We start from the raw sequence: 15000 nt of genomic DNA, 5'->3' as shown, positions 1-15000 counted from the left end.
ACCACGCTCATCGCTCGATCAGGCTCGATCAGGCGAGATATATAAGACTGGTGGGCCCATTCAGGACTCCTATGTCTGGTAGGATAACTTTAATTCATCCATCCTGTGTCTGTTGCAGGGAGGTGGAGAGAACAATCAACACAATAATGGTTTTCTTTCATGCCTCTTGAAGGACTCAATATTCTCTGTACTGCATTACATGTGAAAGTCGATTTATTACCCATGAACACACTACCTGTATGCTAATTCTATGTAAAAAGGTAGCTCCAGCCCTCATGATGTTGTCCAACATTTCCGCTATAAAACGGGATACAATTATTTTGGAAACATACCAAATTTGAAAAATAATTGAGAAGTTGCGCAATTACTAATCATGGAGCACAAAAAAAGCCTACAGCACCTGGTATTCCAAGGCAGTCTCCCATCCAAGTACTAACTAGGCCCGACCCTGCTTAGTTTCTGAGATCGGGCGCATTCAGTGTGGTGTGGCCGTAGGCTCTGGGCCTAGTGAGTTTTGTACTTTTAAGCATCTAGTCGGCTAGACCTTGCAGTTTTGAAAGGCAATTGTGAAATGGCTCACTTCCTGAACTTGGAGCACAAAAAAGCCTACAGCACCTGGTATTCCCAGGCGGTCTCCCATCCAGGTACTAACTAGGCCCGACACTGCTTAGCTTCTGAGATCAGATGAGATGGGGCGCATTCAGTGTGGTGTGGCCGAAGGCTCTGAGCTTAGTGAGTTTTGTACTTTTAAGCATCTAGTCGGCTAGACCTTGCAGTTTTGAAAGGCAATTGTGAAATGGCTCACTTCCTGAACTTGGAGCACAAAATAGCCTACAGCACCTGGTATTCCCAGGTGGTCTCCCATCCAGGTACTAACGAGGCCCGACACTGCTTAGCTTCCGAGATCAGACGAGATCGGGCGCATTCAGTGTGGTGTGGCCGTAGGCTCTGGTTCTTGTGAGTTTTGTACTTTTAAGCATCTAGTCGGCTAGACCTTGCAGTTTTGAAAGGCAATTGAGAAATGGCTCACTTCCTGAACTTGGAGTACAAAAAAGCCTACAGCACCTGGTATTCCCAGGCGGTCTTCCATCCAGGTACTAACTAGGCCCGACACTGCTTAGCTTCTGAGATCAGACGAGATCAGGCACATTCAGTGTGGTGTGGCCGTAGGCTCTGGGCCTAGTGAGTTTTGTACTTTTAAGCATCTAGTCGGCTAGACCTTGCAGTTTTAAAAGGCAATTGAGAAAGGGCTCACTTCCTGAACTTGGAGCACAAAAAAGCCTACAGCACCTGGTATTCCCAGGCGGTCTCCCATCCAGGTACTAACTAGGCCTGACACTGCTTAACTTCCGAGATCAGTCGAGATCGGGTGCATTCAGTGTGGTGTGGCCGTAGGCTCTAGGAACGCTAAGAATATTACTCTTATGCATTTGCATTTAGTAAGCTAAGCCATGCAGCCACTTGCAACATGATACCACGCTCATCGCTCGATCAGGCGAGATATATAAGACTGGTGGGCCCATTCAGGACTCCTATGTCTGGTAGGATAACTTTAATTCATCCATCCTGTGTCTGTTGCAGGGAGGTGGAGAGAACAATCAACACAATAATGGTTTTCTTTCATGCCTCTTGAAGGACTCAATATTCTCTGTACTGCATTACATGTGAAAGTCGATTTATTACCCATGAACACACTACCTGTATGCTAATTCTATGTAAAAAGGTAGCTCCAGCCCTCATGATGTTGTCCAACATTTCCGCTATAAAACGGGATACAATTATTTTGGAAACATACCAAATTTGAAAAATAATTGAGAAGTTGCGCAATTACTAATCATGGAGCACAAAAAAGCCTACAGCACCTGGTATTCCCAGGCAGTCTCCCATCCAGGTACTATCTAGGCCTGACCCTGCTTAGCTTCCGAGATCGGGCGCATTCAGTGTGGTGTGGCCGTAGGCTCTGGGCCTAGTGAGTTTTGTACTTTTAAGCATCTAGTCGGCTAGACCTTGCAGTTTTGAAAGGCAATTGTGAAATGGCTCACTTCCTGAACTTGGAGCACAAAAAAGCCTACAGCACCTGGTATTCCCAGGTGGTCTCCCATCCAGGTACTAACTAGGCCTGACACTGCTTAGCTTCCGAGATCAGACGAGATCGGGCGCAATCAGTGTGGTGTGGCCGTAGGCTCTGGGCCTAGTGAGTTTTGTACTTTTAAGCATCTAGTCAGCTAGACCTTGTAGTTTTGAAAGGCAATTGAGAAATGGCTCACTTCCTGAACTTGGAGCACAAAAAAGCCTACAGCACCTGGTATTCCCAGGCGGTCTCCCATCCAGGTACTAACGAGGCCCGACACTGCTTAGCTTCCGAGATCAGACGAGATCGGGCGCATTCAGTGTGGTGTGGCCGTAGGCTCTGGTTCTTGTGAGTTTTGTACTTTTAAGCATCTAGTCGGCTAGACCTTGCAGTTTTGAAAGGCAATTGAGAAATGGCTCACTTCCTGAACTTGGAGTACAAAAAAGCCTACAGCACCTGGTATTCCCAGGCGGTCTTCCATCCAGGTACTAACTAGGCCCGACACTGCTTAGCTTCTGAGATCAGACGAGATCAGGCACATTCAGTGTGGTGTGGCCGTAGGCTCTGGGCCTAGTGAGTTTTGTACTTTTAAGCATCTAGTCGGCTAGAATTTGCAGTTTTAAAAGGCAATTGAGAAAGGGCTCACTTCCTGAACTTGGAGCACAAAAAAGCCTACAGCACCTGGTATTCCCAGGCGGTCTCCCATCCAGGTACTAACTAGGCCTGACACTGCTTAACTTCCGAGATCAGTCGAGATCGGGTGCATTCAGTGTGGTGTGGCCGTAGGCTCTAGGAATGCTAAGAATATTACTCTTATGCATTTGCATTTAGTAAGCTAAGCCATGCAGCCACTTGCAACATGATACCACGCTCATCGCTCGATCAGCCTCGATCAGGCGAGATATATAAGACTGGTGGGCCCATTCAGGACTCCTATGTCTGGTAGGATAACTTTAATTCATCCATCCTGTGTCTGTTGCAGGGAGGTGGAGAGAACAATCAACACAATAATGGTTTTCTTTCATGCCTCTTGAAGGACTCAATATTCTCTGTACTGCATTACATGTGAAAGTCGATTTATTACCCATGAACACACTACCTGTATGCTAATTCTATGTAAAAAGGTAGCTCCAGCCCTCATGATGTTGTCCAACATTTCCGCTATAAAACGGGATACAATTATTTTGGAAACATACCAAATTTGAAAAATAATTGAGAAGTTGCGCAATTACTAATCATGGAGCACAAAAAAAGCCTACAGCACCTGGTATTCCCAGGCAGTCTCCCATCCAGGTACTAACTAGGCCCGACACTGCTTAGCTTCTGAGATCAGACGAGATCAGGCGCATTCAGTGTGGTGTGGCCGTAGGCTCTGGGCCTAGTGAGTTTTGTACTTTTAAGCATCTAGTCGGCTAGACCTTGCAGTTTTGAAAGGCAATTGAGAAAGGGCTCACTTCCTGAACTTGGAGCACAAAAAAGCCTACCGCACCTGGTATTCCCAGGCGGTCTTCCATCCAGGTACTAACTAGGCCCGACACTGCTTAGCTTCTGAGATCAGACGAGATCAGGCACATTCAGTGTGGTGTGGCCGTAGGCTCTGAGCTTAGTGAGTTTTGTACTTTTAAGCATCTAGTCGGCTAGACCTTGCAGTTTTGAAAGGCAATTGTGAAATGGCTCACTTCCTGAACTTGGAGCACAAAATAGCCTACAGCACCTGGTATTCCCAGGTGGTCTCCCATCCAGGTACTAACGAGGCCCGACACTGCTTAGCTTCCGAGATCAGACGAGATCGGGCGCATTCAGTGTGGTGTGGCCGTAGGCTCTGGTTCTTGTGAGTTTTGTACTTTTAAGCATCTAGTCGGCTAGACCTTGCAGTTTTGAAAGGCAATTGAGAAATGGCTCACTTCCTGAACTTGGAGTACAAAAAAGCCTACAGCACCTGGTATTCCCAGGCGGTCTTCCATCCAGGTACTAACTAGGCCCGACACTGCTTAGCTTCTGAGATCAGACGAGATCAGGCACATTCAGTGTGGTGTGGCCGTAGGCTCTGGGCCTAGTGAGTTTTGTACTTTTAAGCATCTAGTCGGCTAGACCTTGCAGTTTTAAAAGGCAATTGAGAAAGGGCTCACTTCCTGAACTTGGAGCACAAAAAAGCCTACAGCACCTGGTATTCCCAGGCGGTCTCCCATCCAGGTACTAACTAGGCCTGACACTGCTTAACTTCCGAGATCAGTCGAGATCGGGTGCATTCAGTGTGGTGTGGCCGTAGGCTCTAGGAACGCTAAGAATATTACTCTTATGCATTTGCATTTAGTAAGCTAAGCCATGCAGCCACTTGCAACATGATACCACGCTCATCGCTCGATCAGGCGAGATATATAAGACTGGTGGGCCCATTCAGGACTCCTATGTCTGGTAGGATAACTTTAATTCATCCATCCTGTGTCTGTTGCAGGGAGGTGGAGAGAACAATCAACACAATAATGGTTTTCTTTCATGCCTCTTGAAGGACTCAATATTCTCTGTACTGCATTACATGTGAAAGTCGATTTATTACCCATGAACACACTACCTGTATGCTAATTCTATGTAAAAAGGTAGCTCCAGCCCTCATGATGTTGTCCAACATTTCCGCTATAAAACGGGATACAATTATTTTGGAAACATACCAAATTTGAAAAATAATTGAGAAGTTGCGCAATTACTAATCATGGAGCACAAAAAAGCCTACAGCACCTGGTATTCCCAGGCAGTCTCCCATCCAGGTACTAACTAGGCCTGACCCTGCTTAGCTTCCGAGATCGGGCTCATTCAGTGTGGTGTGGCCGTAGGCTCTGGGCCTAGTGAGTTTTGTACTTTTAAGCATCTAGTCGGCTAGACCTTGCAGTTTTGAAAGGCAATTGTGAAATGGCTCACTTCCTGAACTTGGAGCACAAAAAAGCCTACAGCACCTGGTATTCCCAGGTGGTCTCCCATCCAGGTACTAACTAGGCCTGACACTGCTTAGCTTCCGAGATCAGACGAGATCGGGCGCAATCAGTGTGGTGTGGCCGTAGGCTCTGGGCCTAGTGAGTTTTGTACTTTTAAGCATCTAGTCAGCTAGACCTTGTAGTTTTGAAAGGCAATTGAGAAATGGCTCACTTCCTGAACTTGGAGCACAAAAAAGCCTACAGCACCTGGTATTCCCAGGCGGTCTCCCATCCAGGTACTAACGAGGCCCGACACTGCTTAGCTTCCGAGATCAGACGAGATCGGGCGCATTCAGTGTGGTGTGGCCGTAGGCTCTGGTTCTTGTGAGTTTTGTACTTTTAAGCATCTAGTCGGCTAGACCTTGCAGTTTTGAAAGGCAATTGAGAAATGGCTCACTTCCTGAACTTGGAGTACAAAAAAGCCTACAGCACCTGGTATTCCCAGGCGGTCTTCCATCCAGGTACTAACTAGGCCCGACACTGCTTAGCTTCTGAGATCAGACGAGATCAGGCACATTCAGTGTGGTGTGGCCGTAGGCTCTGGGCCTAGTGAGTTTTGTACTTTTAAGCATCTAGTCGGCTAGAATTTGCAGTTTTAAAAGGCAATTGAGAAAGGGCTCACTTCCTGAACTTGGAGCACAAAAAAGCCTACAGCACCTGGTATTCCCAGGCGGTCTCCCATCCAGGTACTAACTAGGCCTGACACTGCTTAACTTCCAAGATCAGTCGAGATCGGGTGCATTCAGTGTGGTGTGGCCGTAGGCTCTAGGAATGCTAAGAATATTACTCTTATGCATTTGCATTTAGTAAGCTAAGCCATGCAGCCACTTGCAACATGATACCACGCTCATCGCTCGATCAGCCTCGATCAGGCGAGATATATAAGACTGGTGGGCCCATTCAGGACTCCTATGTCTGGTAGGATAACTTTAATTCATCCATCCTGTGTCTGTTGCAGGGAGGTGGAGAGAACAATCAACACAATAATGGTTTTCTTTCATGCCTCTTGAAGGACTCAATATTCTCTGTACTGCATTACATGTGAAAGTCGATTTATTACCCATGAACACACTACCTGTATGCTAATTCTATGTAAAAAGGTAGCTCCAGCCCTCATGATGTTGTCCAACATTTCCGCTATAAAACGGGATACAATTATTTTGGAAACATACCAAATTTGAAAAATAATTGAGAAGTTGCGCAATTACTAATCATGGAGCACAAAAAAAGCCTACAGCACCTGGTATTCCCAGGCAGTCTCCCATCCAGGTACTAACTAGGCCCGACACTGCTTAGCTTCTGAGATCAGACGAGATCAGGCGCATTCAGTGTGGTGTGGCCGTAGGCTCTGGGCCTAGTGAGTTTTGTACTTTTAAGCATCTAGTCGGCTAGACCTTGCAGTTTTGAAAGGCAATTGAGAAAGGGCTCACTTCCTGAACTTGGAGCACAAAAAAGCCTACCGCACCTGGTATTCCCAGGCGGTCTTCCATCCAGGTACTAACTAGGCCCGACACTGCTTAGCTTCTGAGATCAGACGAGATCAGGCACATTCAGTGTGGTGTGGCCGTAGGCTCTGGGCCTAGTGAGTTTTGTACTTTTAAGCATCTAGTCGGCTAGACCTTGCAGTTTTAAAAGGCAATTGAGAAAGGGCTCACTTCCTGAACTTGGAGCACAAAAAAGCCTACAGCACCTGGTATTCCCAGGCGGTCTCCCATCCAGGTACTAACTAGGCCTGACACTGCTTAACTTCCGAGATCAGTCGAGATCGGGTGCATTCAGTGTGGTGTGGCCGTAGGCTCTAGGAACACTAAGAATATTACTCTTATGCATTTGCATTTAGTAAGCTAAGCCATGCAGCCACTTGCAACATGATACCACGCTCATCGCTCGATCAGGCGAGATATATAAGACTGGTGGGCCCATTCAGGACTCCTATATCTGGTAGGATAACTTTAATTCATCCATCCTGTGTCTGTTGCAGGGAGGTGGAGAGAACAATCAACACAATAATGGTTTTCTTTCATGCCTCTTGAAGGACTCAATATTCTCTGTACTGCATTACATGTGAAAGTCGATTTATTACCCATGAACACACTACCTGTATGCTAATTCTATGTAAAAAGGTAGCTCCAGCCCTCATGATGTTGTCCAACATTTCCGCTATAAAACGGGATACAATTATTTTGGAAACATACCAAATTTGAAAAATAATTGAGAAGTTGCGCAATTACTAATCATGGAGCACAAAAAAGCCTACAGCACCTGGTATTCCCAGGCAGTCTCCCATCCAGGTACTAACTAGGCCTGACCCTGCTTAGCTTCCGAGATCGGGCGCATTCAGTGTGGTGTGGCCGTAGGCTCTGGGCCTAGTGAGTTTTGTACTTTTAAGCATCTAGTCGGCTAGACCTTGCAGTTTTGAAAGGCAATTGTGAAATGGCTCACTTCCTGAACTTGGAGCACAAAAAAGCCTACAGCACCTGGTATTCCCAGGTGGTCTCCCATCCAGGTACTAACTAGGCCTGACACTGCTTAGCTTCCGAGATCAGACGAGATCGGGCGCAATCAGTGTGGTGTGGCCGTAGGCTCTGGGCCTAGTGAGTTTTGTACTTTTAAGCATCTAGTCAGCTAGACCTTGTAGTTTTGAAAGGCAATTGAGAAATGGCTCACTTCCTGAACTTGGAGCACAAAAAAGCCTACAGCACCTGGTATTCCCAGGCGGTCTCCCATCCAGGTACTAACGAGGCCCGACACTGCTTAGCTTCCGAGATCAGACGAGATCGGGCGCATTCAGTGTGGTGTGGCCGTAGGCTCTGGTTCTTGTGAGTTTTGTACTTTTAAGCATCTAGTCGGCTAGACCTTGCAGTTTTGAAAGGCAATTGAGAAATGGCTCACTTCCTGAACTTGGAGTACAAAAAAGCCTACAGCACCTGGTATTCCCAGGCGGTCTTCCATCCAGGTACTAACTAGGCCCGACACTGCTTAGCTTCTGAGATCAGACGAGATCAGGCACATTCAGTGTGGTGTGGCCGTAGGCTCTGGGCCTAGTGAGTTTTGTACTTTTAAGCATCTAGTCGGCTAGAATTTGCAGTTTTAAAAGGCAATTGAGAAAGGGCTCACTTCCTGAACTTGGAGCACAAAAAAGCCTACAGCACCTGGTATTCCCAGGCGGTCTCCCATCCAGGTACTAACTAGGCCTGACACTGCTTAACTTCCGAGATCAGTCGAGATCGGGTGCATTCAGTGTGGTGTGGCCGTAGGCTCTAGGAATGCTAAGAATATTACTCTTATGCATTTGCATTTAGTAAGCTAAGCCATGCAGCCACTTGCAACATGATACCACGCTCATCGCTCGATCAGCCTCGATCAGGCGAGATATATAAGACTGGTGGGCCCATTCAGGACTCCTATGTCTGGTAGGATAACTTTAATTCATCCATCCTGTGTCTGTTGCAGGGAGGTGGAGAGAACAATCAACACAATAATGGTTTTCTTTCATGCCTCTTGAAGGACTCAATATTCTCTGTACTGCATTACATGTGAAAGTCGATTTATTACCCATGAACACACTACCTGTATGCTAATTCTATGTAAAAAGGTAGCTCCAGCCCTCATGATGTTGTCCAACATTTCCGCTATAAAACGGGATACAATTATTTTGGAAACATACCAAATTTGAAAAATAATTGAGAAGTTGCGCAATTACTAATCATGGAGCACAAAAAAAGCCTACAGCACCTGGTATTCCCAGGCAGTCTCCCATCCAGGTACTAACTAGGCCCGACACTGCTTAGCTTCTGAGATCAGACGAGATCAGGCGCATTCAGTGTGGTGTGGCCGTAGGCTCTGGGCCTAGTGAGTTTTGTACTTTTAAGCATCTAGTCGGCTAGACCTTGCAGTTTTGAAAGGCAATTGAGAAAGGGCTCACTTCCTGAACTTGGAGCACAAAAAAGCCTACCGCACCTGGTATTCCCAGGCGGTCTCCCATCCAGGTACTAACTAGGCCCGACACTGCTTAGCTTCTGAGATCAGATGAGATCGGGCGCATTCAGTGTGGTGTGGCCGAAGGCTCTGGGCTTAGTGAGTTTTGTACTTTTAAGCATCTAGTCGGCTAGACCTTGCAGTTTTGAAAGGCAATTGTGAAATGGCTCACTTCCTGAACTTGGAGCACAAAAAAGCCTACAGCACCTGGTATTCCCAGGTGGTCTCCCATCCAGGTACTAACTAGGCCCGACACTGCTTAGCTTCCGAGATCAGACGCAATCAGTGTGGTGTGGCCGTAGGCTCTGGGCCTAGTGAGTTTTGTACTTTTAAGCATCTAGTCAGCTAGACTTTGCAGTTTTGAAAGGCAATTGAGAAATGGCTCACTTCCTGAACTTGGAGCACAAAAAAGCCTACAGCACCTGGTATTCCCAGGCGGTCTCCCATCCAGATACTAAAGAGGCCCGACACTGCTTAGCTTCCGAGATCGGGCGCATTCAGTGTGGTGTGGCCGTAGGGTCTGGGCCTTGTGAGTTTTGTACTTTTAAGCATCTAGTCGGCTAGACCTTGCAGTTTTGAAAGGCAATTGTGAAATGGCTCACTTCCTGAACTTGGAGCACAAAAAAGCCTACAGCACCTGGTATTCCCAGGTGGTCTCCCATCCAGGTACTAACTAGGCCCGACACTGCTTAGCTTCCGAGATCAGACGAGATCGGGCGCATTCAGTGTGGTGTGGCCGTAGGCTCTGAGCCTAGTGAGTTTTGTACTTTTAAGCATCTAGTCGGCTAGACCTTGCAGTTTTGAAAGGCAATTGAGAAATGGCTCACTTCCTGAACTTGGAGTACAAAAAAGCCTACAGCACCTGGTATTCCCAGGCGGTCTCCCATCCAGGTACTAACTAGGCCCGACACTGCTTAGCTTCTGAGATCAGACGAGATCAGGCGCATTCAGTGTGGTGTGGCCGTAGGCTCTGGGCCTAGTGAGTGTTGTACTTTTAAGCATCTAGTCGGCTAGACCTTGCAGTTTTAAAAGGCAATTGAGAAAGGGCTCACTTCCTGAACTTGGAGCACAAAAAAGCCTACAGCACCTGGTATTCCCAGGCGGTCTCCCATCCAGGTACTAACTAGGCCTGACACTGCTTAACTTCCGAGATCAGACGAGATCGGGTGCATTCAGTGTGGTGTGGCCATAGGCTCTAGGAATGCTAAGAATATTACTCTTATGCATTTGCATTTAGTAAGCTAAGCCATGCAGCCACTTGCAACATGATACCACGCTCATCGCTCGATCAGGCTCGATCAGGCGAGATATATAAGACTGGTGGGCCCATTCAGGACTCCTATGTCTGGTAGGATAACTTTAATTCATCCATCCTGTGTCTGTTGCAGGGAGGTGGAGAGAACAATCAACACAATAATGGTTTTCTTTCATGCCTCTTGAAGGACTCAATATTCTCTGTACTGCATTACATGTGAAAGTCGATTTATTACCCATGAACACACTACCTGTATGCTAATTCTATGTAAAAAGGTAGCTCCAGCCCTCATGATGTTGTCCAACATTTCCGCTATAAAACGGGATACAATTATTTTGGAAACATACCAAATTTGAAAAATAATTGAGAAGTTGCGCAATTACTAATCATGGAGCACAAAAAAGCCTACAGCACCTGGTATTCCCAGGCAGTCTCCCATCCAGGTACTAACTAGGCCTGACCATGCTTAGCTTCCGAGATCGGGCACATTCAGTGTGGTGTGGCCGTAGGCTCTGGGCCTAGTGAGTTTTGTACTTTTAAGCATCTAGTCGGCTAGACCTTGCAGTTTTGAAAGGCAATTGTGAAATGGCTCACTTCCTGAACTTGGAGCACAAAAAAGCCTACAGCACCTGGTATTCCCAGGTGGTCTCCCATCCAGGTACTAACTAGGCCCAACACTGCTTAGCTTCCGAGATCAGACGAGATCGGGCGCAATCAGTATGGTGTGGCCGTAGGCTCTGGGCCTAGTGAGTTTTGTACTTTTAAGCATCTAGTCAGCTAGACCTTGCAGTTTTGAAAGGCAATTGAGAAATGGCTCACTTCCTGAACTTGGAGCACAAAAAAGCCTACAGCACCTGGTATTCCCAGGCGGTCTCCCATCCAGGTACTAACGAGGCCCGACACTGCTTAGCTTCCAAGATCAGACGAGATCGGGCGCATTCAGTGTGGTGTGGCCGTAGGCTCTGGTTCTTGTGAGTTTTGTACTTTTAAGCATCTAGTCGGCTAGACCTTGCAGTTTTGAAAGGCAATTGAGAAATGGCTCACTTCCTGAACTTGGAGTACAAAAAAGCCTACAGCACCTGGTATTCCCAGGCGGTCTTCCATCCAGGTACTAACTAGGCCCGACACTGCTTAGCTTCTGAGATCAGACGAGATCAGGCACATTCAGTGTGGTGTGGCCGTAGGCTCTGGGCCTAGTGAGTTTTGTACTTTTAAGCATCTAGTCGGCTAGACCTTGCAGTTTTAAAAGGCAATTGAGAAAGGGCTCACTTCCTGAACTTGGAGCACAAAAAAGCCTACAGCACCTGGTATTCCCAGGCGGTCTCCCATCCAGGTACTAACTAGGCCTGACACTGCTTAACTTCCGAGATCAGTCGAGATCGGGTGCATTCAGTGTGGTGTGGCCGTAGGCTCTAGGAATGCTAAGAATATTACTCTTATGCATTTGCATTTAGTAAGCTAAGCCATGCAGCCACTTGCAACATGATACCACGCTCATCGCTCGATCAGCGCTCGATCAGGCGAGATATATAAGACTGGTGGGCCCATTCAGGACTCCTATGTCTGGTAGGATAACTTTAATTCATCCATCCTGTGTCTGTTGCAGGGAGGTGGAGAGAACAATCAACACAATAATGGTTTTCTTTCATGCCTCTTGAAGGACTCAATATTCTCTGTACTGCATTACATGTGAAAGTCGATTTATTACCCATGAACACACTACCTGTATGCTAATTCTATGTAAAAAGGTAGCTCCAGCCCTCATGATGTTGTCCAACATTTCCGCTATAAAACGGGATACAATTATTTTGGAAACATACCAAATTTGAAAAATAATTGAGAAGTTGCGCAATTACTAATCATGGAGCACAAAAAAGCCTACAGCACCTGGTATTCCCAGGCAGTCTCCCATCCAGGTACTAACTAGGCCTGACCCTGCTTAGCTTCCGAGATCGGGCGCATTCAGTGTGGTGTGGCCGTAGGCTCTGGGCCTAGTGAGTTTTGTACTTTTAAGCATCTAGTCGGCTAGACCTTGCAGTTTTGAAAGGCAATTGTGAAATGGCTCACTTCCTGAACTTGGAGCACAAAAAAGCCTACAGCACCTGGTATTCCCAGGTGGTCTCCCATCCAGGTACTAACTAGGCCTGACACTGCTTAGCTTCCGAGATCAGACGAGATCAGGCGCAATCAGTGTGGTGTGGCCGTAGGCTCTGGGCCTAGTGAGTTTTGTACTTTTAAGCATCTAGTCAGCTAGACCTTGTAGTTTTGAAAGGCAATTGAGAAATGGCTCACTTCCTGAACTTGGAGCACAAAAAAGCCTACAGCACCTGGTATTCCCAGGCGGTCTCCCATCCAGGTACTAACGAGGCCCGACACTGCTTAGCTTCCGAGATCAGACGAGATCGGGCGCATTCAGTGTGGTGTGGCCGTAGGCTCTGGTTCTTGTGAGTTTTGTACTTTTAAGCATCTAGTCGGCTAGACCTTGCAGTTTTGAAAGGCAATTGAGAAATGGCTCACTTCCTGAACTTGGAGTACAAAAAAGCCTACAGCACCTGGTATTCCCAGGCGGTCTTCCATCCAGGTACTAACTAGGCCCGACACTGCTTAGCTTCTGAGATCAGACGAGATCAGGCACATTCAGTGTGGTGTGGCCGTAGGCTCTGGGCCTAGTGAGTTTTGTACTTTTAAGCATCTAGTCGGCTAGACCTTGCAGTTTTAAAAGGCAATTGAGAAAGGGCTCACTTCCTGAACTTGGAGCACAAAAAAGCCTACAGCACCTGGTATTCCCAGGCGGTCTCCCATCCAGGTACTAACTAGGCCTGACACTGCTTAACTTCCGAGATCAGTCGAGATCGGGTGCATTCAGTGTGGTGTGGCCGTAGGCTCTAGGAATGCTAAGAATATTACTCTTATGCATTTGCATTTAGTAAGCTAAGCCATGCAGCCACTTGCAACATGATACCACGCTCATCGCTCGATCAGCCTCGATCAGGCGAGATATATAAGACTGGTGGGCCCATTCAGGACTCCTATGTCTGGTAGGATAACTTTAATTCATCCATCCTGTGTCTGTTGCAGGGAGGTGGAGAGAACAATCAACACAATAATGGTTTTCTTTCATGCCTCTTGAAGGACTCAATATTCTCTGTACTGCATTACATGTGAAAGTCGATTTATTACCCATGAACACACTACCTGTATGCTAATTCTATGTAAAAAGGTAGCTCCAGCCCTCATGATGTTGTCCAACATTTCCGCTATAAAACGGGATACAATTATTTTGGAAACATACCAAATTTGAAAAATAATTGAGAAGTTGCGCAATTACTAATCATGGAGCACAAAAAAAGCCTACAGCACCTGGTATTCCCAGGCAGTCTCCCATCCAGGTACTAACTAGGCCCGACACTGCTTAGCTTCTGAGATCAGACGAGATCAGGCGCATTCAGTGTGGTGTGGCCGTAGGCTCTGGGCCTAGTGAGTTTTGTACTTTTAAGCATCTAGTCGGCTAGACCTTGCAGTTTTGAAAGGCAATTGAGAAAGGGCTCACTTCCTGAACTTGGAGCACAAAAAAGCCTACCGCACCTGGTATTCCCAGGCGGTCTCCCATCCAGGTACTAACTAGGCCCGACACTGCTTAGCTTCTGAGATCAGATGAGATCGGGCGCATTCAGTGTGGTGTGGCCGAAGGCTCTGGGCTTAGTGAGTTTTGTACTTTTAAGCATCTAGTCGGCTAGACCTTGCAGTTTTGAAAGGCAATTGTGAAATGGCTCACTTCCTGAACTTGGAGCACAAAAAAGCCTACAGCACCTGGTATTCCCAGGTGGTCTCCCATCCAGGTACTAACTAGGCCCGACACTGCTTAGCTTCCGAGATCAGACGCAATCAGTGTGGTGTGGCCGTAGGCTCTGGGCCTAGTGAGTTTTGTACTTTTAAGCATCTAGTCAGCTAGACCTTGCAGTTTTGAAAGGCAATTGAGAAATGGCTCACTTCCTGAACTTGGAGCACAAAAAAGCCTACAGCACCTGGTATTCCCAGGCGGTCTCCCATCCAGATACTAAAGAGGCCCGACACTGCTTAGCTTCCGAGATCGGGCGCATTCAGTGTGGTGTGGCCGTAGGGTCTGGGCCTTGTGAGTTTTGTACTTTTAAGCATCTAGTCGGCTAGACCTTGCAGTTTTGAAAGGCAATTGTGAAATGGCTCACTTCCTGAACTTGGAGCACAAAAAAGCCTACAGCACCTGGTATTCCCAGGTGGTCTCCCATCCAGGTACTAACTAGGCCCGACACTGCTTAGCTTCCGAGATCAGACGAGATCGGGCGCATTCAGTGTGGTGTGGCCGTAGGCTCTGGGCCTAGTGAGTTTTGTACTTTTAAGCATCTAGTCGGCTAGACCTTGCAGTTTTGAAAGGCAATTGAGAAATGGCTCACTTCCTGAACTTGGAGTACAAAAAAGCCTACAGCACCTGGTATTCCCAGGCGGTCTCCCATCCAGGTACTAACTAGGCCCGACACTGCTTAGCTTCTGAGATCAGACGAGATCAGGCGCATTCAGTGTGGTGTGGCCGTAGGCTCTGGGCCTAGTGAGTGTTGTACTTTTAAGCATCTAGTCGGCTAGACCTTGCAGTTTTAAAAGGCAATTGAGAAAGGGCTCACTTCCTGAACTTGGAGCACAAAAAAGCCTACAGCACCTGGTATTCCCAGGCGGTCTCCCATCCAGGTACTAAC

The 15000-nt window shown here is 47.1% G+C and overlaps 41 non-coding genes and 11 pseudogenes across 41 annotated transcripts in view; all 52 read right to left on the bottom strand.

The window, feature by feature from the left end:
* Positions 1–388: 388 nt before the first annotated feature.
* On the bottom strand, positions 389–497 carry LOC138547097 (5S ribosomal RNA; annotated as a pseudogene).
* A 106-nt stretch (positions 498–603) lies between these two features.
* Positions 604–722, bottom strand: LOC138542576 (5S ribosomal RNA; annotated as a pseudogene).
* Positions 723–828: 106 nt separating this feature from the next.
* On the bottom strand, positions 829–947 carry LOC138549610 (5S ribosomal RNA). Its single transcript, XR_011293388.1, has one exon. It is a non-coding gene; the product is annotated as a 5S ribosomal RNA (ribosomal RNA).
* Positions 948–1053: 106 nt separating this feature from the next.
* Positions 1054–1172, bottom strand: LOC138540364 (5S ribosomal RNA). Its single transcript, XR_011288414.1, has one exon. It is a non-coding gene; the product is annotated as a 5S ribosomal RNA (ribosomal RNA).
* Positions 1173–1278: 106 nt separating this feature from the next.
* On the bottom strand, positions 1279–1397 carry LOC138539108 (5S ribosomal RNA). The gene has a single exon (XR_011287186.1). It is a non-coding gene; the product is annotated as a 5S ribosomal RNA (ribosomal RNA).
* A 453-nt stretch (positions 1398–1850) lies between these two features.
* On the bottom strand, positions 1851–1959 carry LOC138545559 (5S ribosomal RNA; annotated as a pseudogene).
* A 106-nt stretch (positions 1960–2065) lies between these two features.
* LOC138539146 (5S ribosomal RNA) lies at positions 2066–2184 on the bottom strand. The gene has a single exon (XR_011287223.1). It is a non-coding gene; the product is annotated as a 5S ribosomal RNA (ribosomal RNA).
* A 106-nt stretch (positions 2185–2290) lies between these two features.
* On the bottom strand, positions 2291–2409 carry LOC138550674 (5S ribosomal RNA). The gene has a single exon (XR_011294422.1). It is a non-coding gene; the product is annotated as a 5S ribosomal RNA (ribosomal RNA).
* Positions 2410–2515: 106 nt separating this feature from the next.
* LOC138540363 (5S ribosomal RNA) lies at positions 2516–2634 on the bottom strand. The gene has a single exon (XR_011288413.1). It is a non-coding gene; the product is annotated as a 5S ribosomal RNA (ribosomal RNA).
* Positions 2635–2740: 106 nt separating this feature from the next.
* On the bottom strand, positions 2741–2859 carry LOC138539107 (5S ribosomal RNA). Its single transcript, XR_011287185.1, has one exon. It is a non-coding gene; the product is annotated as a 5S ribosomal RNA (ribosomal RNA).
* A 464-nt stretch (positions 2860–3323) lies between these two features.
* On the bottom strand, positions 3324–3442 carry LOC138551121 (5S ribosomal RNA). Its single transcript, XR_011294854.1, has one exon. It is a non-coding gene; the product is annotated as a 5S ribosomal RNA (ribosomal RNA).
* A 106-nt stretch (positions 3443–3548) lies between these two features.
* On the bottom strand, positions 3549–3667 carry LOC138542119 (5S ribosomal RNA). The gene has a single exon (XR_011290107.1). It is a non-coding gene; the product is annotated as a 5S ribosomal RNA (ribosomal RNA).
* A 106-nt stretch (positions 3668–3773) lies between these two features.
* LOC138549609 (5S ribosomal RNA) lies at positions 3774–3892 on the bottom strand. The gene has a single exon (XR_011293387.1). It is a non-coding gene; the product is annotated as a 5S ribosomal RNA (ribosomal RNA).
* A 106-nt stretch (positions 3893–3998) lies between these two features.
* On the bottom strand, positions 3999–4117 carry LOC138540362 (5S ribosomal RNA). Its single transcript, XR_011288412.1, has one exon. It is a non-coding gene; the product is annotated as a 5S ribosomal RNA (ribosomal RNA).
* A 106-nt stretch (positions 4118–4223) lies between these two features.
* LOC138539106 (5S ribosomal RNA) lies at positions 4224–4342 on the bottom strand. The gene has a single exon (XR_011287184.1). It is a non-coding gene; the product is annotated as a 5S ribosomal RNA (ribosomal RNA).
* A 453-nt stretch (positions 4343–4795) lies between these two features.
* On the bottom strand, positions 4796–4904 carry LOC138546916 (5S ribosomal RNA; annotated as a pseudogene).
* Positions 4905–5010: 106 nt separating this feature from the next.
* LOC138539145 (5S ribosomal RNA) lies at positions 5011–5129 on the bottom strand. Its single transcript, XR_011287222.1, has one exon. It is a non-coding gene; the product is annotated as a 5S ribosomal RNA (ribosomal RNA).
* A 106-nt stretch (positions 5130–5235) lies between these two features.
* Positions 5236–5354, bottom strand: LOC138550673 (5S ribosomal RNA). The gene has a single exon (XR_011294421.1). It is a non-coding gene; the product is annotated as a 5S ribosomal RNA (ribosomal RNA).
* A 106-nt stretch (positions 5355–5460) lies between these two features.
* On the bottom strand, positions 5461–5579 carry LOC138540361 (5S ribosomal RNA). The gene has a single exon (XR_011288411.1). It is a non-coding gene; the product is annotated as a 5S ribosomal RNA (ribosomal RNA).
* A 106-nt stretch (positions 5580–5685) lies between these two features.
* On the bottom strand, positions 5686–5804 carry LOC138541964 (5S ribosomal RNA). Its single transcript, XR_011289956.1, has one exon. It is a non-coding gene; the product is annotated as a 5S ribosomal RNA (ribosomal RNA).
* A 464-nt stretch (positions 5805–6268) lies between these two features.
* LOC138551120 (5S ribosomal RNA) lies at positions 6269–6387 on the bottom strand. The gene has a single exon (XR_011294853.1). It is a non-coding gene; the product is annotated as a 5S ribosomal RNA (ribosomal RNA).
* Positions 6388–6493: 106 nt separating this feature from the next.
* LOC138542118 (5S ribosomal RNA) lies at positions 6494–6612 on the bottom strand. Its single transcript, XR_011290106.1, has one exon. It is a non-coding gene; the product is annotated as a 5S ribosomal RNA (ribosomal RNA).
* Positions 6613–6718: 106 nt separating this feature from the next.
* On the bottom strand, positions 6719–6837 carry LOC138539105 (5S ribosomal RNA). Its single transcript, XR_011287183.1, has one exon. It is a non-coding gene; the product is annotated as a 5S ribosomal RNA (ribosomal RNA).
* A 453-nt stretch (positions 6838–7290) lies between these two features.
* Positions 7291–7399, bottom strand: LOC138545371 (5S ribosomal RNA; annotated as a pseudogene).
* Positions 7400–7505: 106 nt separating this feature from the next.
* LOC138539144 (5S ribosomal RNA) lies at positions 7506–7624 on the bottom strand. The gene has a single exon (XR_011287221.1). It is a non-coding gene; the product is annotated as a 5S ribosomal RNA (ribosomal RNA).
* A 106-nt stretch (positions 7625–7730) lies between these two features.
* Positions 7731–7849, bottom strand: LOC138550671 (5S ribosomal RNA). Its single transcript, XR_011294419.1, has one exon. It is a non-coding gene; the product is annotated as a 5S ribosomal RNA (ribosomal RNA).
* A 106-nt stretch (positions 7850–7955) lies between these two features.
* LOC138540359 (5S ribosomal RNA) lies at positions 7956–8074 on the bottom strand. The gene has a single exon (XR_011288410.1). It is a non-coding gene; the product is annotated as a 5S ribosomal RNA (ribosomal RNA).
* Positions 8075–8180: 106 nt separating this feature from the next.
* LOC138539104 (5S ribosomal RNA) lies at positions 8181–8299 on the bottom strand. Its single transcript, XR_011287182.1, has one exon. It is a non-coding gene; the product is annotated as a 5S ribosomal RNA (ribosomal RNA).
* Positions 8300–8763: 464 nt separating this feature from the next.
* Positions 8764–8882, bottom strand: LOC138551119 (5S ribosomal RNA). The gene has a single exon (XR_011294852.1). It is a non-coding gene; the product is annotated as a 5S ribosomal RNA (ribosomal RNA).
* A 106-nt stretch (positions 8883–8988) lies between these two features.
* Positions 8989–9107, bottom strand: LOC138542271 (5S ribosomal RNA). Its single transcript, XR_011290258.1, has one exon. It is a non-coding gene; the product is annotated as a 5S ribosomal RNA (ribosomal RNA).
* A 106-nt stretch (positions 9108–9213) lies between these two features.
* On the bottom strand, positions 9214–9322 carry LOC138543968 (5S ribosomal RNA; annotated as a pseudogene).
* Positions 9323–9428: 106 nt separating this feature from the next.
* Positions 9429–9537, bottom strand: LOC138545773 (5S ribosomal RNA; annotated as a pseudogene).
* A 106-nt stretch (positions 9538–9643) lies between these two features.
* LOC138551211 (5S ribosomal RNA) lies at positions 9644–9762 on the bottom strand. The gene has a single exon (XR_011294940.1). It is a non-coding gene; the product is annotated as a 5S ribosomal RNA (ribosomal RNA).
* A 106-nt stretch (positions 9763–9868) lies between these two features.
* On the bottom strand, positions 9869–9987 carry LOC138545024 (5S ribosomal RNA). The gene has a single exon (XR_011290771.1). It is a non-coding gene; the product is annotated as a 5S ribosomal RNA (ribosomal RNA).
* Positions 9988–10093: 106 nt separating this feature from the next.
* Positions 10094–10212, bottom strand: LOC138550959 (5S ribosomal RNA). The gene has a single exon (XR_011294699.1). It is a non-coding gene; the product is annotated as a 5S ribosomal RNA (ribosomal RNA).
* A 463-nt stretch (positions 10213–10675) lies between these two features.
* On the bottom strand, positions 10676–10784 carry LOC138547054 (5S ribosomal RNA; annotated as a pseudogene).
* A 106-nt stretch (positions 10785–10890) lies between these two features.
* Positions 10891–11009, bottom strand: LOC138549486 (5S ribosomal RNA). Its single transcript, XR_011293269.1, has one exon. It is a non-coding gene; the product is annotated as a 5S ribosomal RNA (ribosomal RNA).
* A 106-nt stretch (positions 11010–11115) lies between these two features.
* On the bottom strand, positions 11116–11234 carry LOC138540673 (5S ribosomal RNA). Its single transcript, XR_011288712.1, has one exon. It is a non-coding gene; the product is annotated as a 5S ribosomal RNA (ribosomal RNA).
* Positions 11235–11340: 106 nt separating this feature from the next.
* On the bottom strand, positions 11341–11459 carry LOC138540357 (5S ribosomal RNA). Its single transcript, XR_011288408.1, has one exon. It is a non-coding gene; the product is annotated as a 5S ribosomal RNA (ribosomal RNA).
* Positions 11460–11565: 106 nt separating this feature from the next.
* Positions 11566–11684, bottom strand: LOC138539102 (5S ribosomal RNA). Its single transcript, XR_011287180.1, has one exon. It is a non-coding gene; the product is annotated as a 5S ribosomal RNA (ribosomal RNA).
* Positions 11685–12148: 464 nt separating this feature from the next.
* LOC138545370 (5S ribosomal RNA) lies at positions 12149–12257 on the bottom strand (annotated as a pseudogene).
* A 106-nt stretch (positions 12258–12363) lies between these two features.
* On the bottom strand, positions 12364–12482 carry LOC138541659 (5S ribosomal RNA). Its single transcript, XR_011289661.1, has one exon. It is a non-coding gene; the product is annotated as a 5S ribosomal RNA (ribosomal RNA).
* A 106-nt stretch (positions 12483–12588) lies between these two features.
* Positions 12589–12707, bottom strand: LOC138550670 (5S ribosomal RNA). Its single transcript, XR_011294418.1, has one exon. It is a non-coding gene; the product is annotated as a 5S ribosomal RNA (ribosomal RNA).
* Positions 12708–12813: 106 nt separating this feature from the next.
* Positions 12814–12932, bottom strand: LOC138540356 (5S ribosomal RNA). The gene has a single exon (XR_011288407.1). It is a non-coding gene; the product is annotated as a 5S ribosomal RNA (ribosomal RNA).
* Positions 12933–13038: 106 nt separating this feature from the next.
* LOC138539101 (5S ribosomal RNA) lies at positions 13039–13157 on the bottom strand. The gene has a single exon (XR_011287179.1). It is a non-coding gene; the product is annotated as a 5S ribosomal RNA (ribosomal RNA).
* A 464-nt stretch (positions 13158–13621) lies between these two features.
* LOC138551118 (5S ribosomal RNA) lies at positions 13622–13740 on the bottom strand. Its single transcript, XR_011294851.1, has one exon. It is a non-coding gene; the product is annotated as a 5S ribosomal RNA (ribosomal RNA).
* Positions 13741–13846: 106 nt separating this feature from the next.
* LOC138542270 (5S ribosomal RNA) lies at positions 13847–13965 on the bottom strand. Its single transcript, XR_011290257.1, has one exon. It is a non-coding gene; the product is annotated as a 5S ribosomal RNA (ribosomal RNA).
* A 106-nt stretch (positions 13966–14071) lies between these two features.
* On the bottom strand, positions 14072–14180 carry LOC138543967 (5S ribosomal RNA; annotated as a pseudogene).
* Positions 14181–14286: 106 nt separating this feature from the next.
* On the bottom strand, positions 14287–14395 carry LOC138545772 (5S ribosomal RNA; annotated as a pseudogene).
* A 106-nt stretch (positions 14396–14501) lies between these two features.
* On the bottom strand, positions 14502–14620 carry LOC138551199 (5S ribosomal RNA). Its single transcript, XR_011294929.1, has one exon. It is a non-coding gene; the product is annotated as a 5S ribosomal RNA (ribosomal RNA).
* Positions 14621–14726: 106 nt separating this feature from the next.
* On the bottom strand, positions 14727–14845 carry LOC138545013 (5S ribosomal RNA). The gene has a single exon (XR_011290770.1). It is a non-coding gene; the product is annotated as a 5S ribosomal RNA (ribosomal RNA).
* A 106-nt stretch (positions 14846–14951) lies between these two features.
* Positions 14952–15000, bottom strand: part of LOC138550958 (5S ribosomal RNA) — a 119-nt gene continuing 70 nt past the window's right edge. Inside the window, exon 1 of the ribosomal RNA XR_011294698.1 lies at positions 14952–15000. This exon is cut by the window's right edge and continues 70 nt beyond it. This is a non-coding gene — a ribosomal RNA (5S ribosomal RNA).

Source organism: Ambystoma mexicanum, unplaced genomic scaffold, assembly GCF_040938575.1.
Source record: "Ambystoma mexicanum isolate Mex_15411 unplaced genomic scaffold, UKY_AmexF1_1 Mex_scaf10, whole genome shotgun sequence".
Taxonomy (NCBI): Eukaryota; Metazoa; Chordata; class Amphibia; order Caudata; family Ambystomatidae; genus Ambystoma; species Ambystoma mexicanum.
Note: the sequence above shows the minus strand (reverse complement) of the source record. Positions and strands in the feature narration are given on the sequence as shown.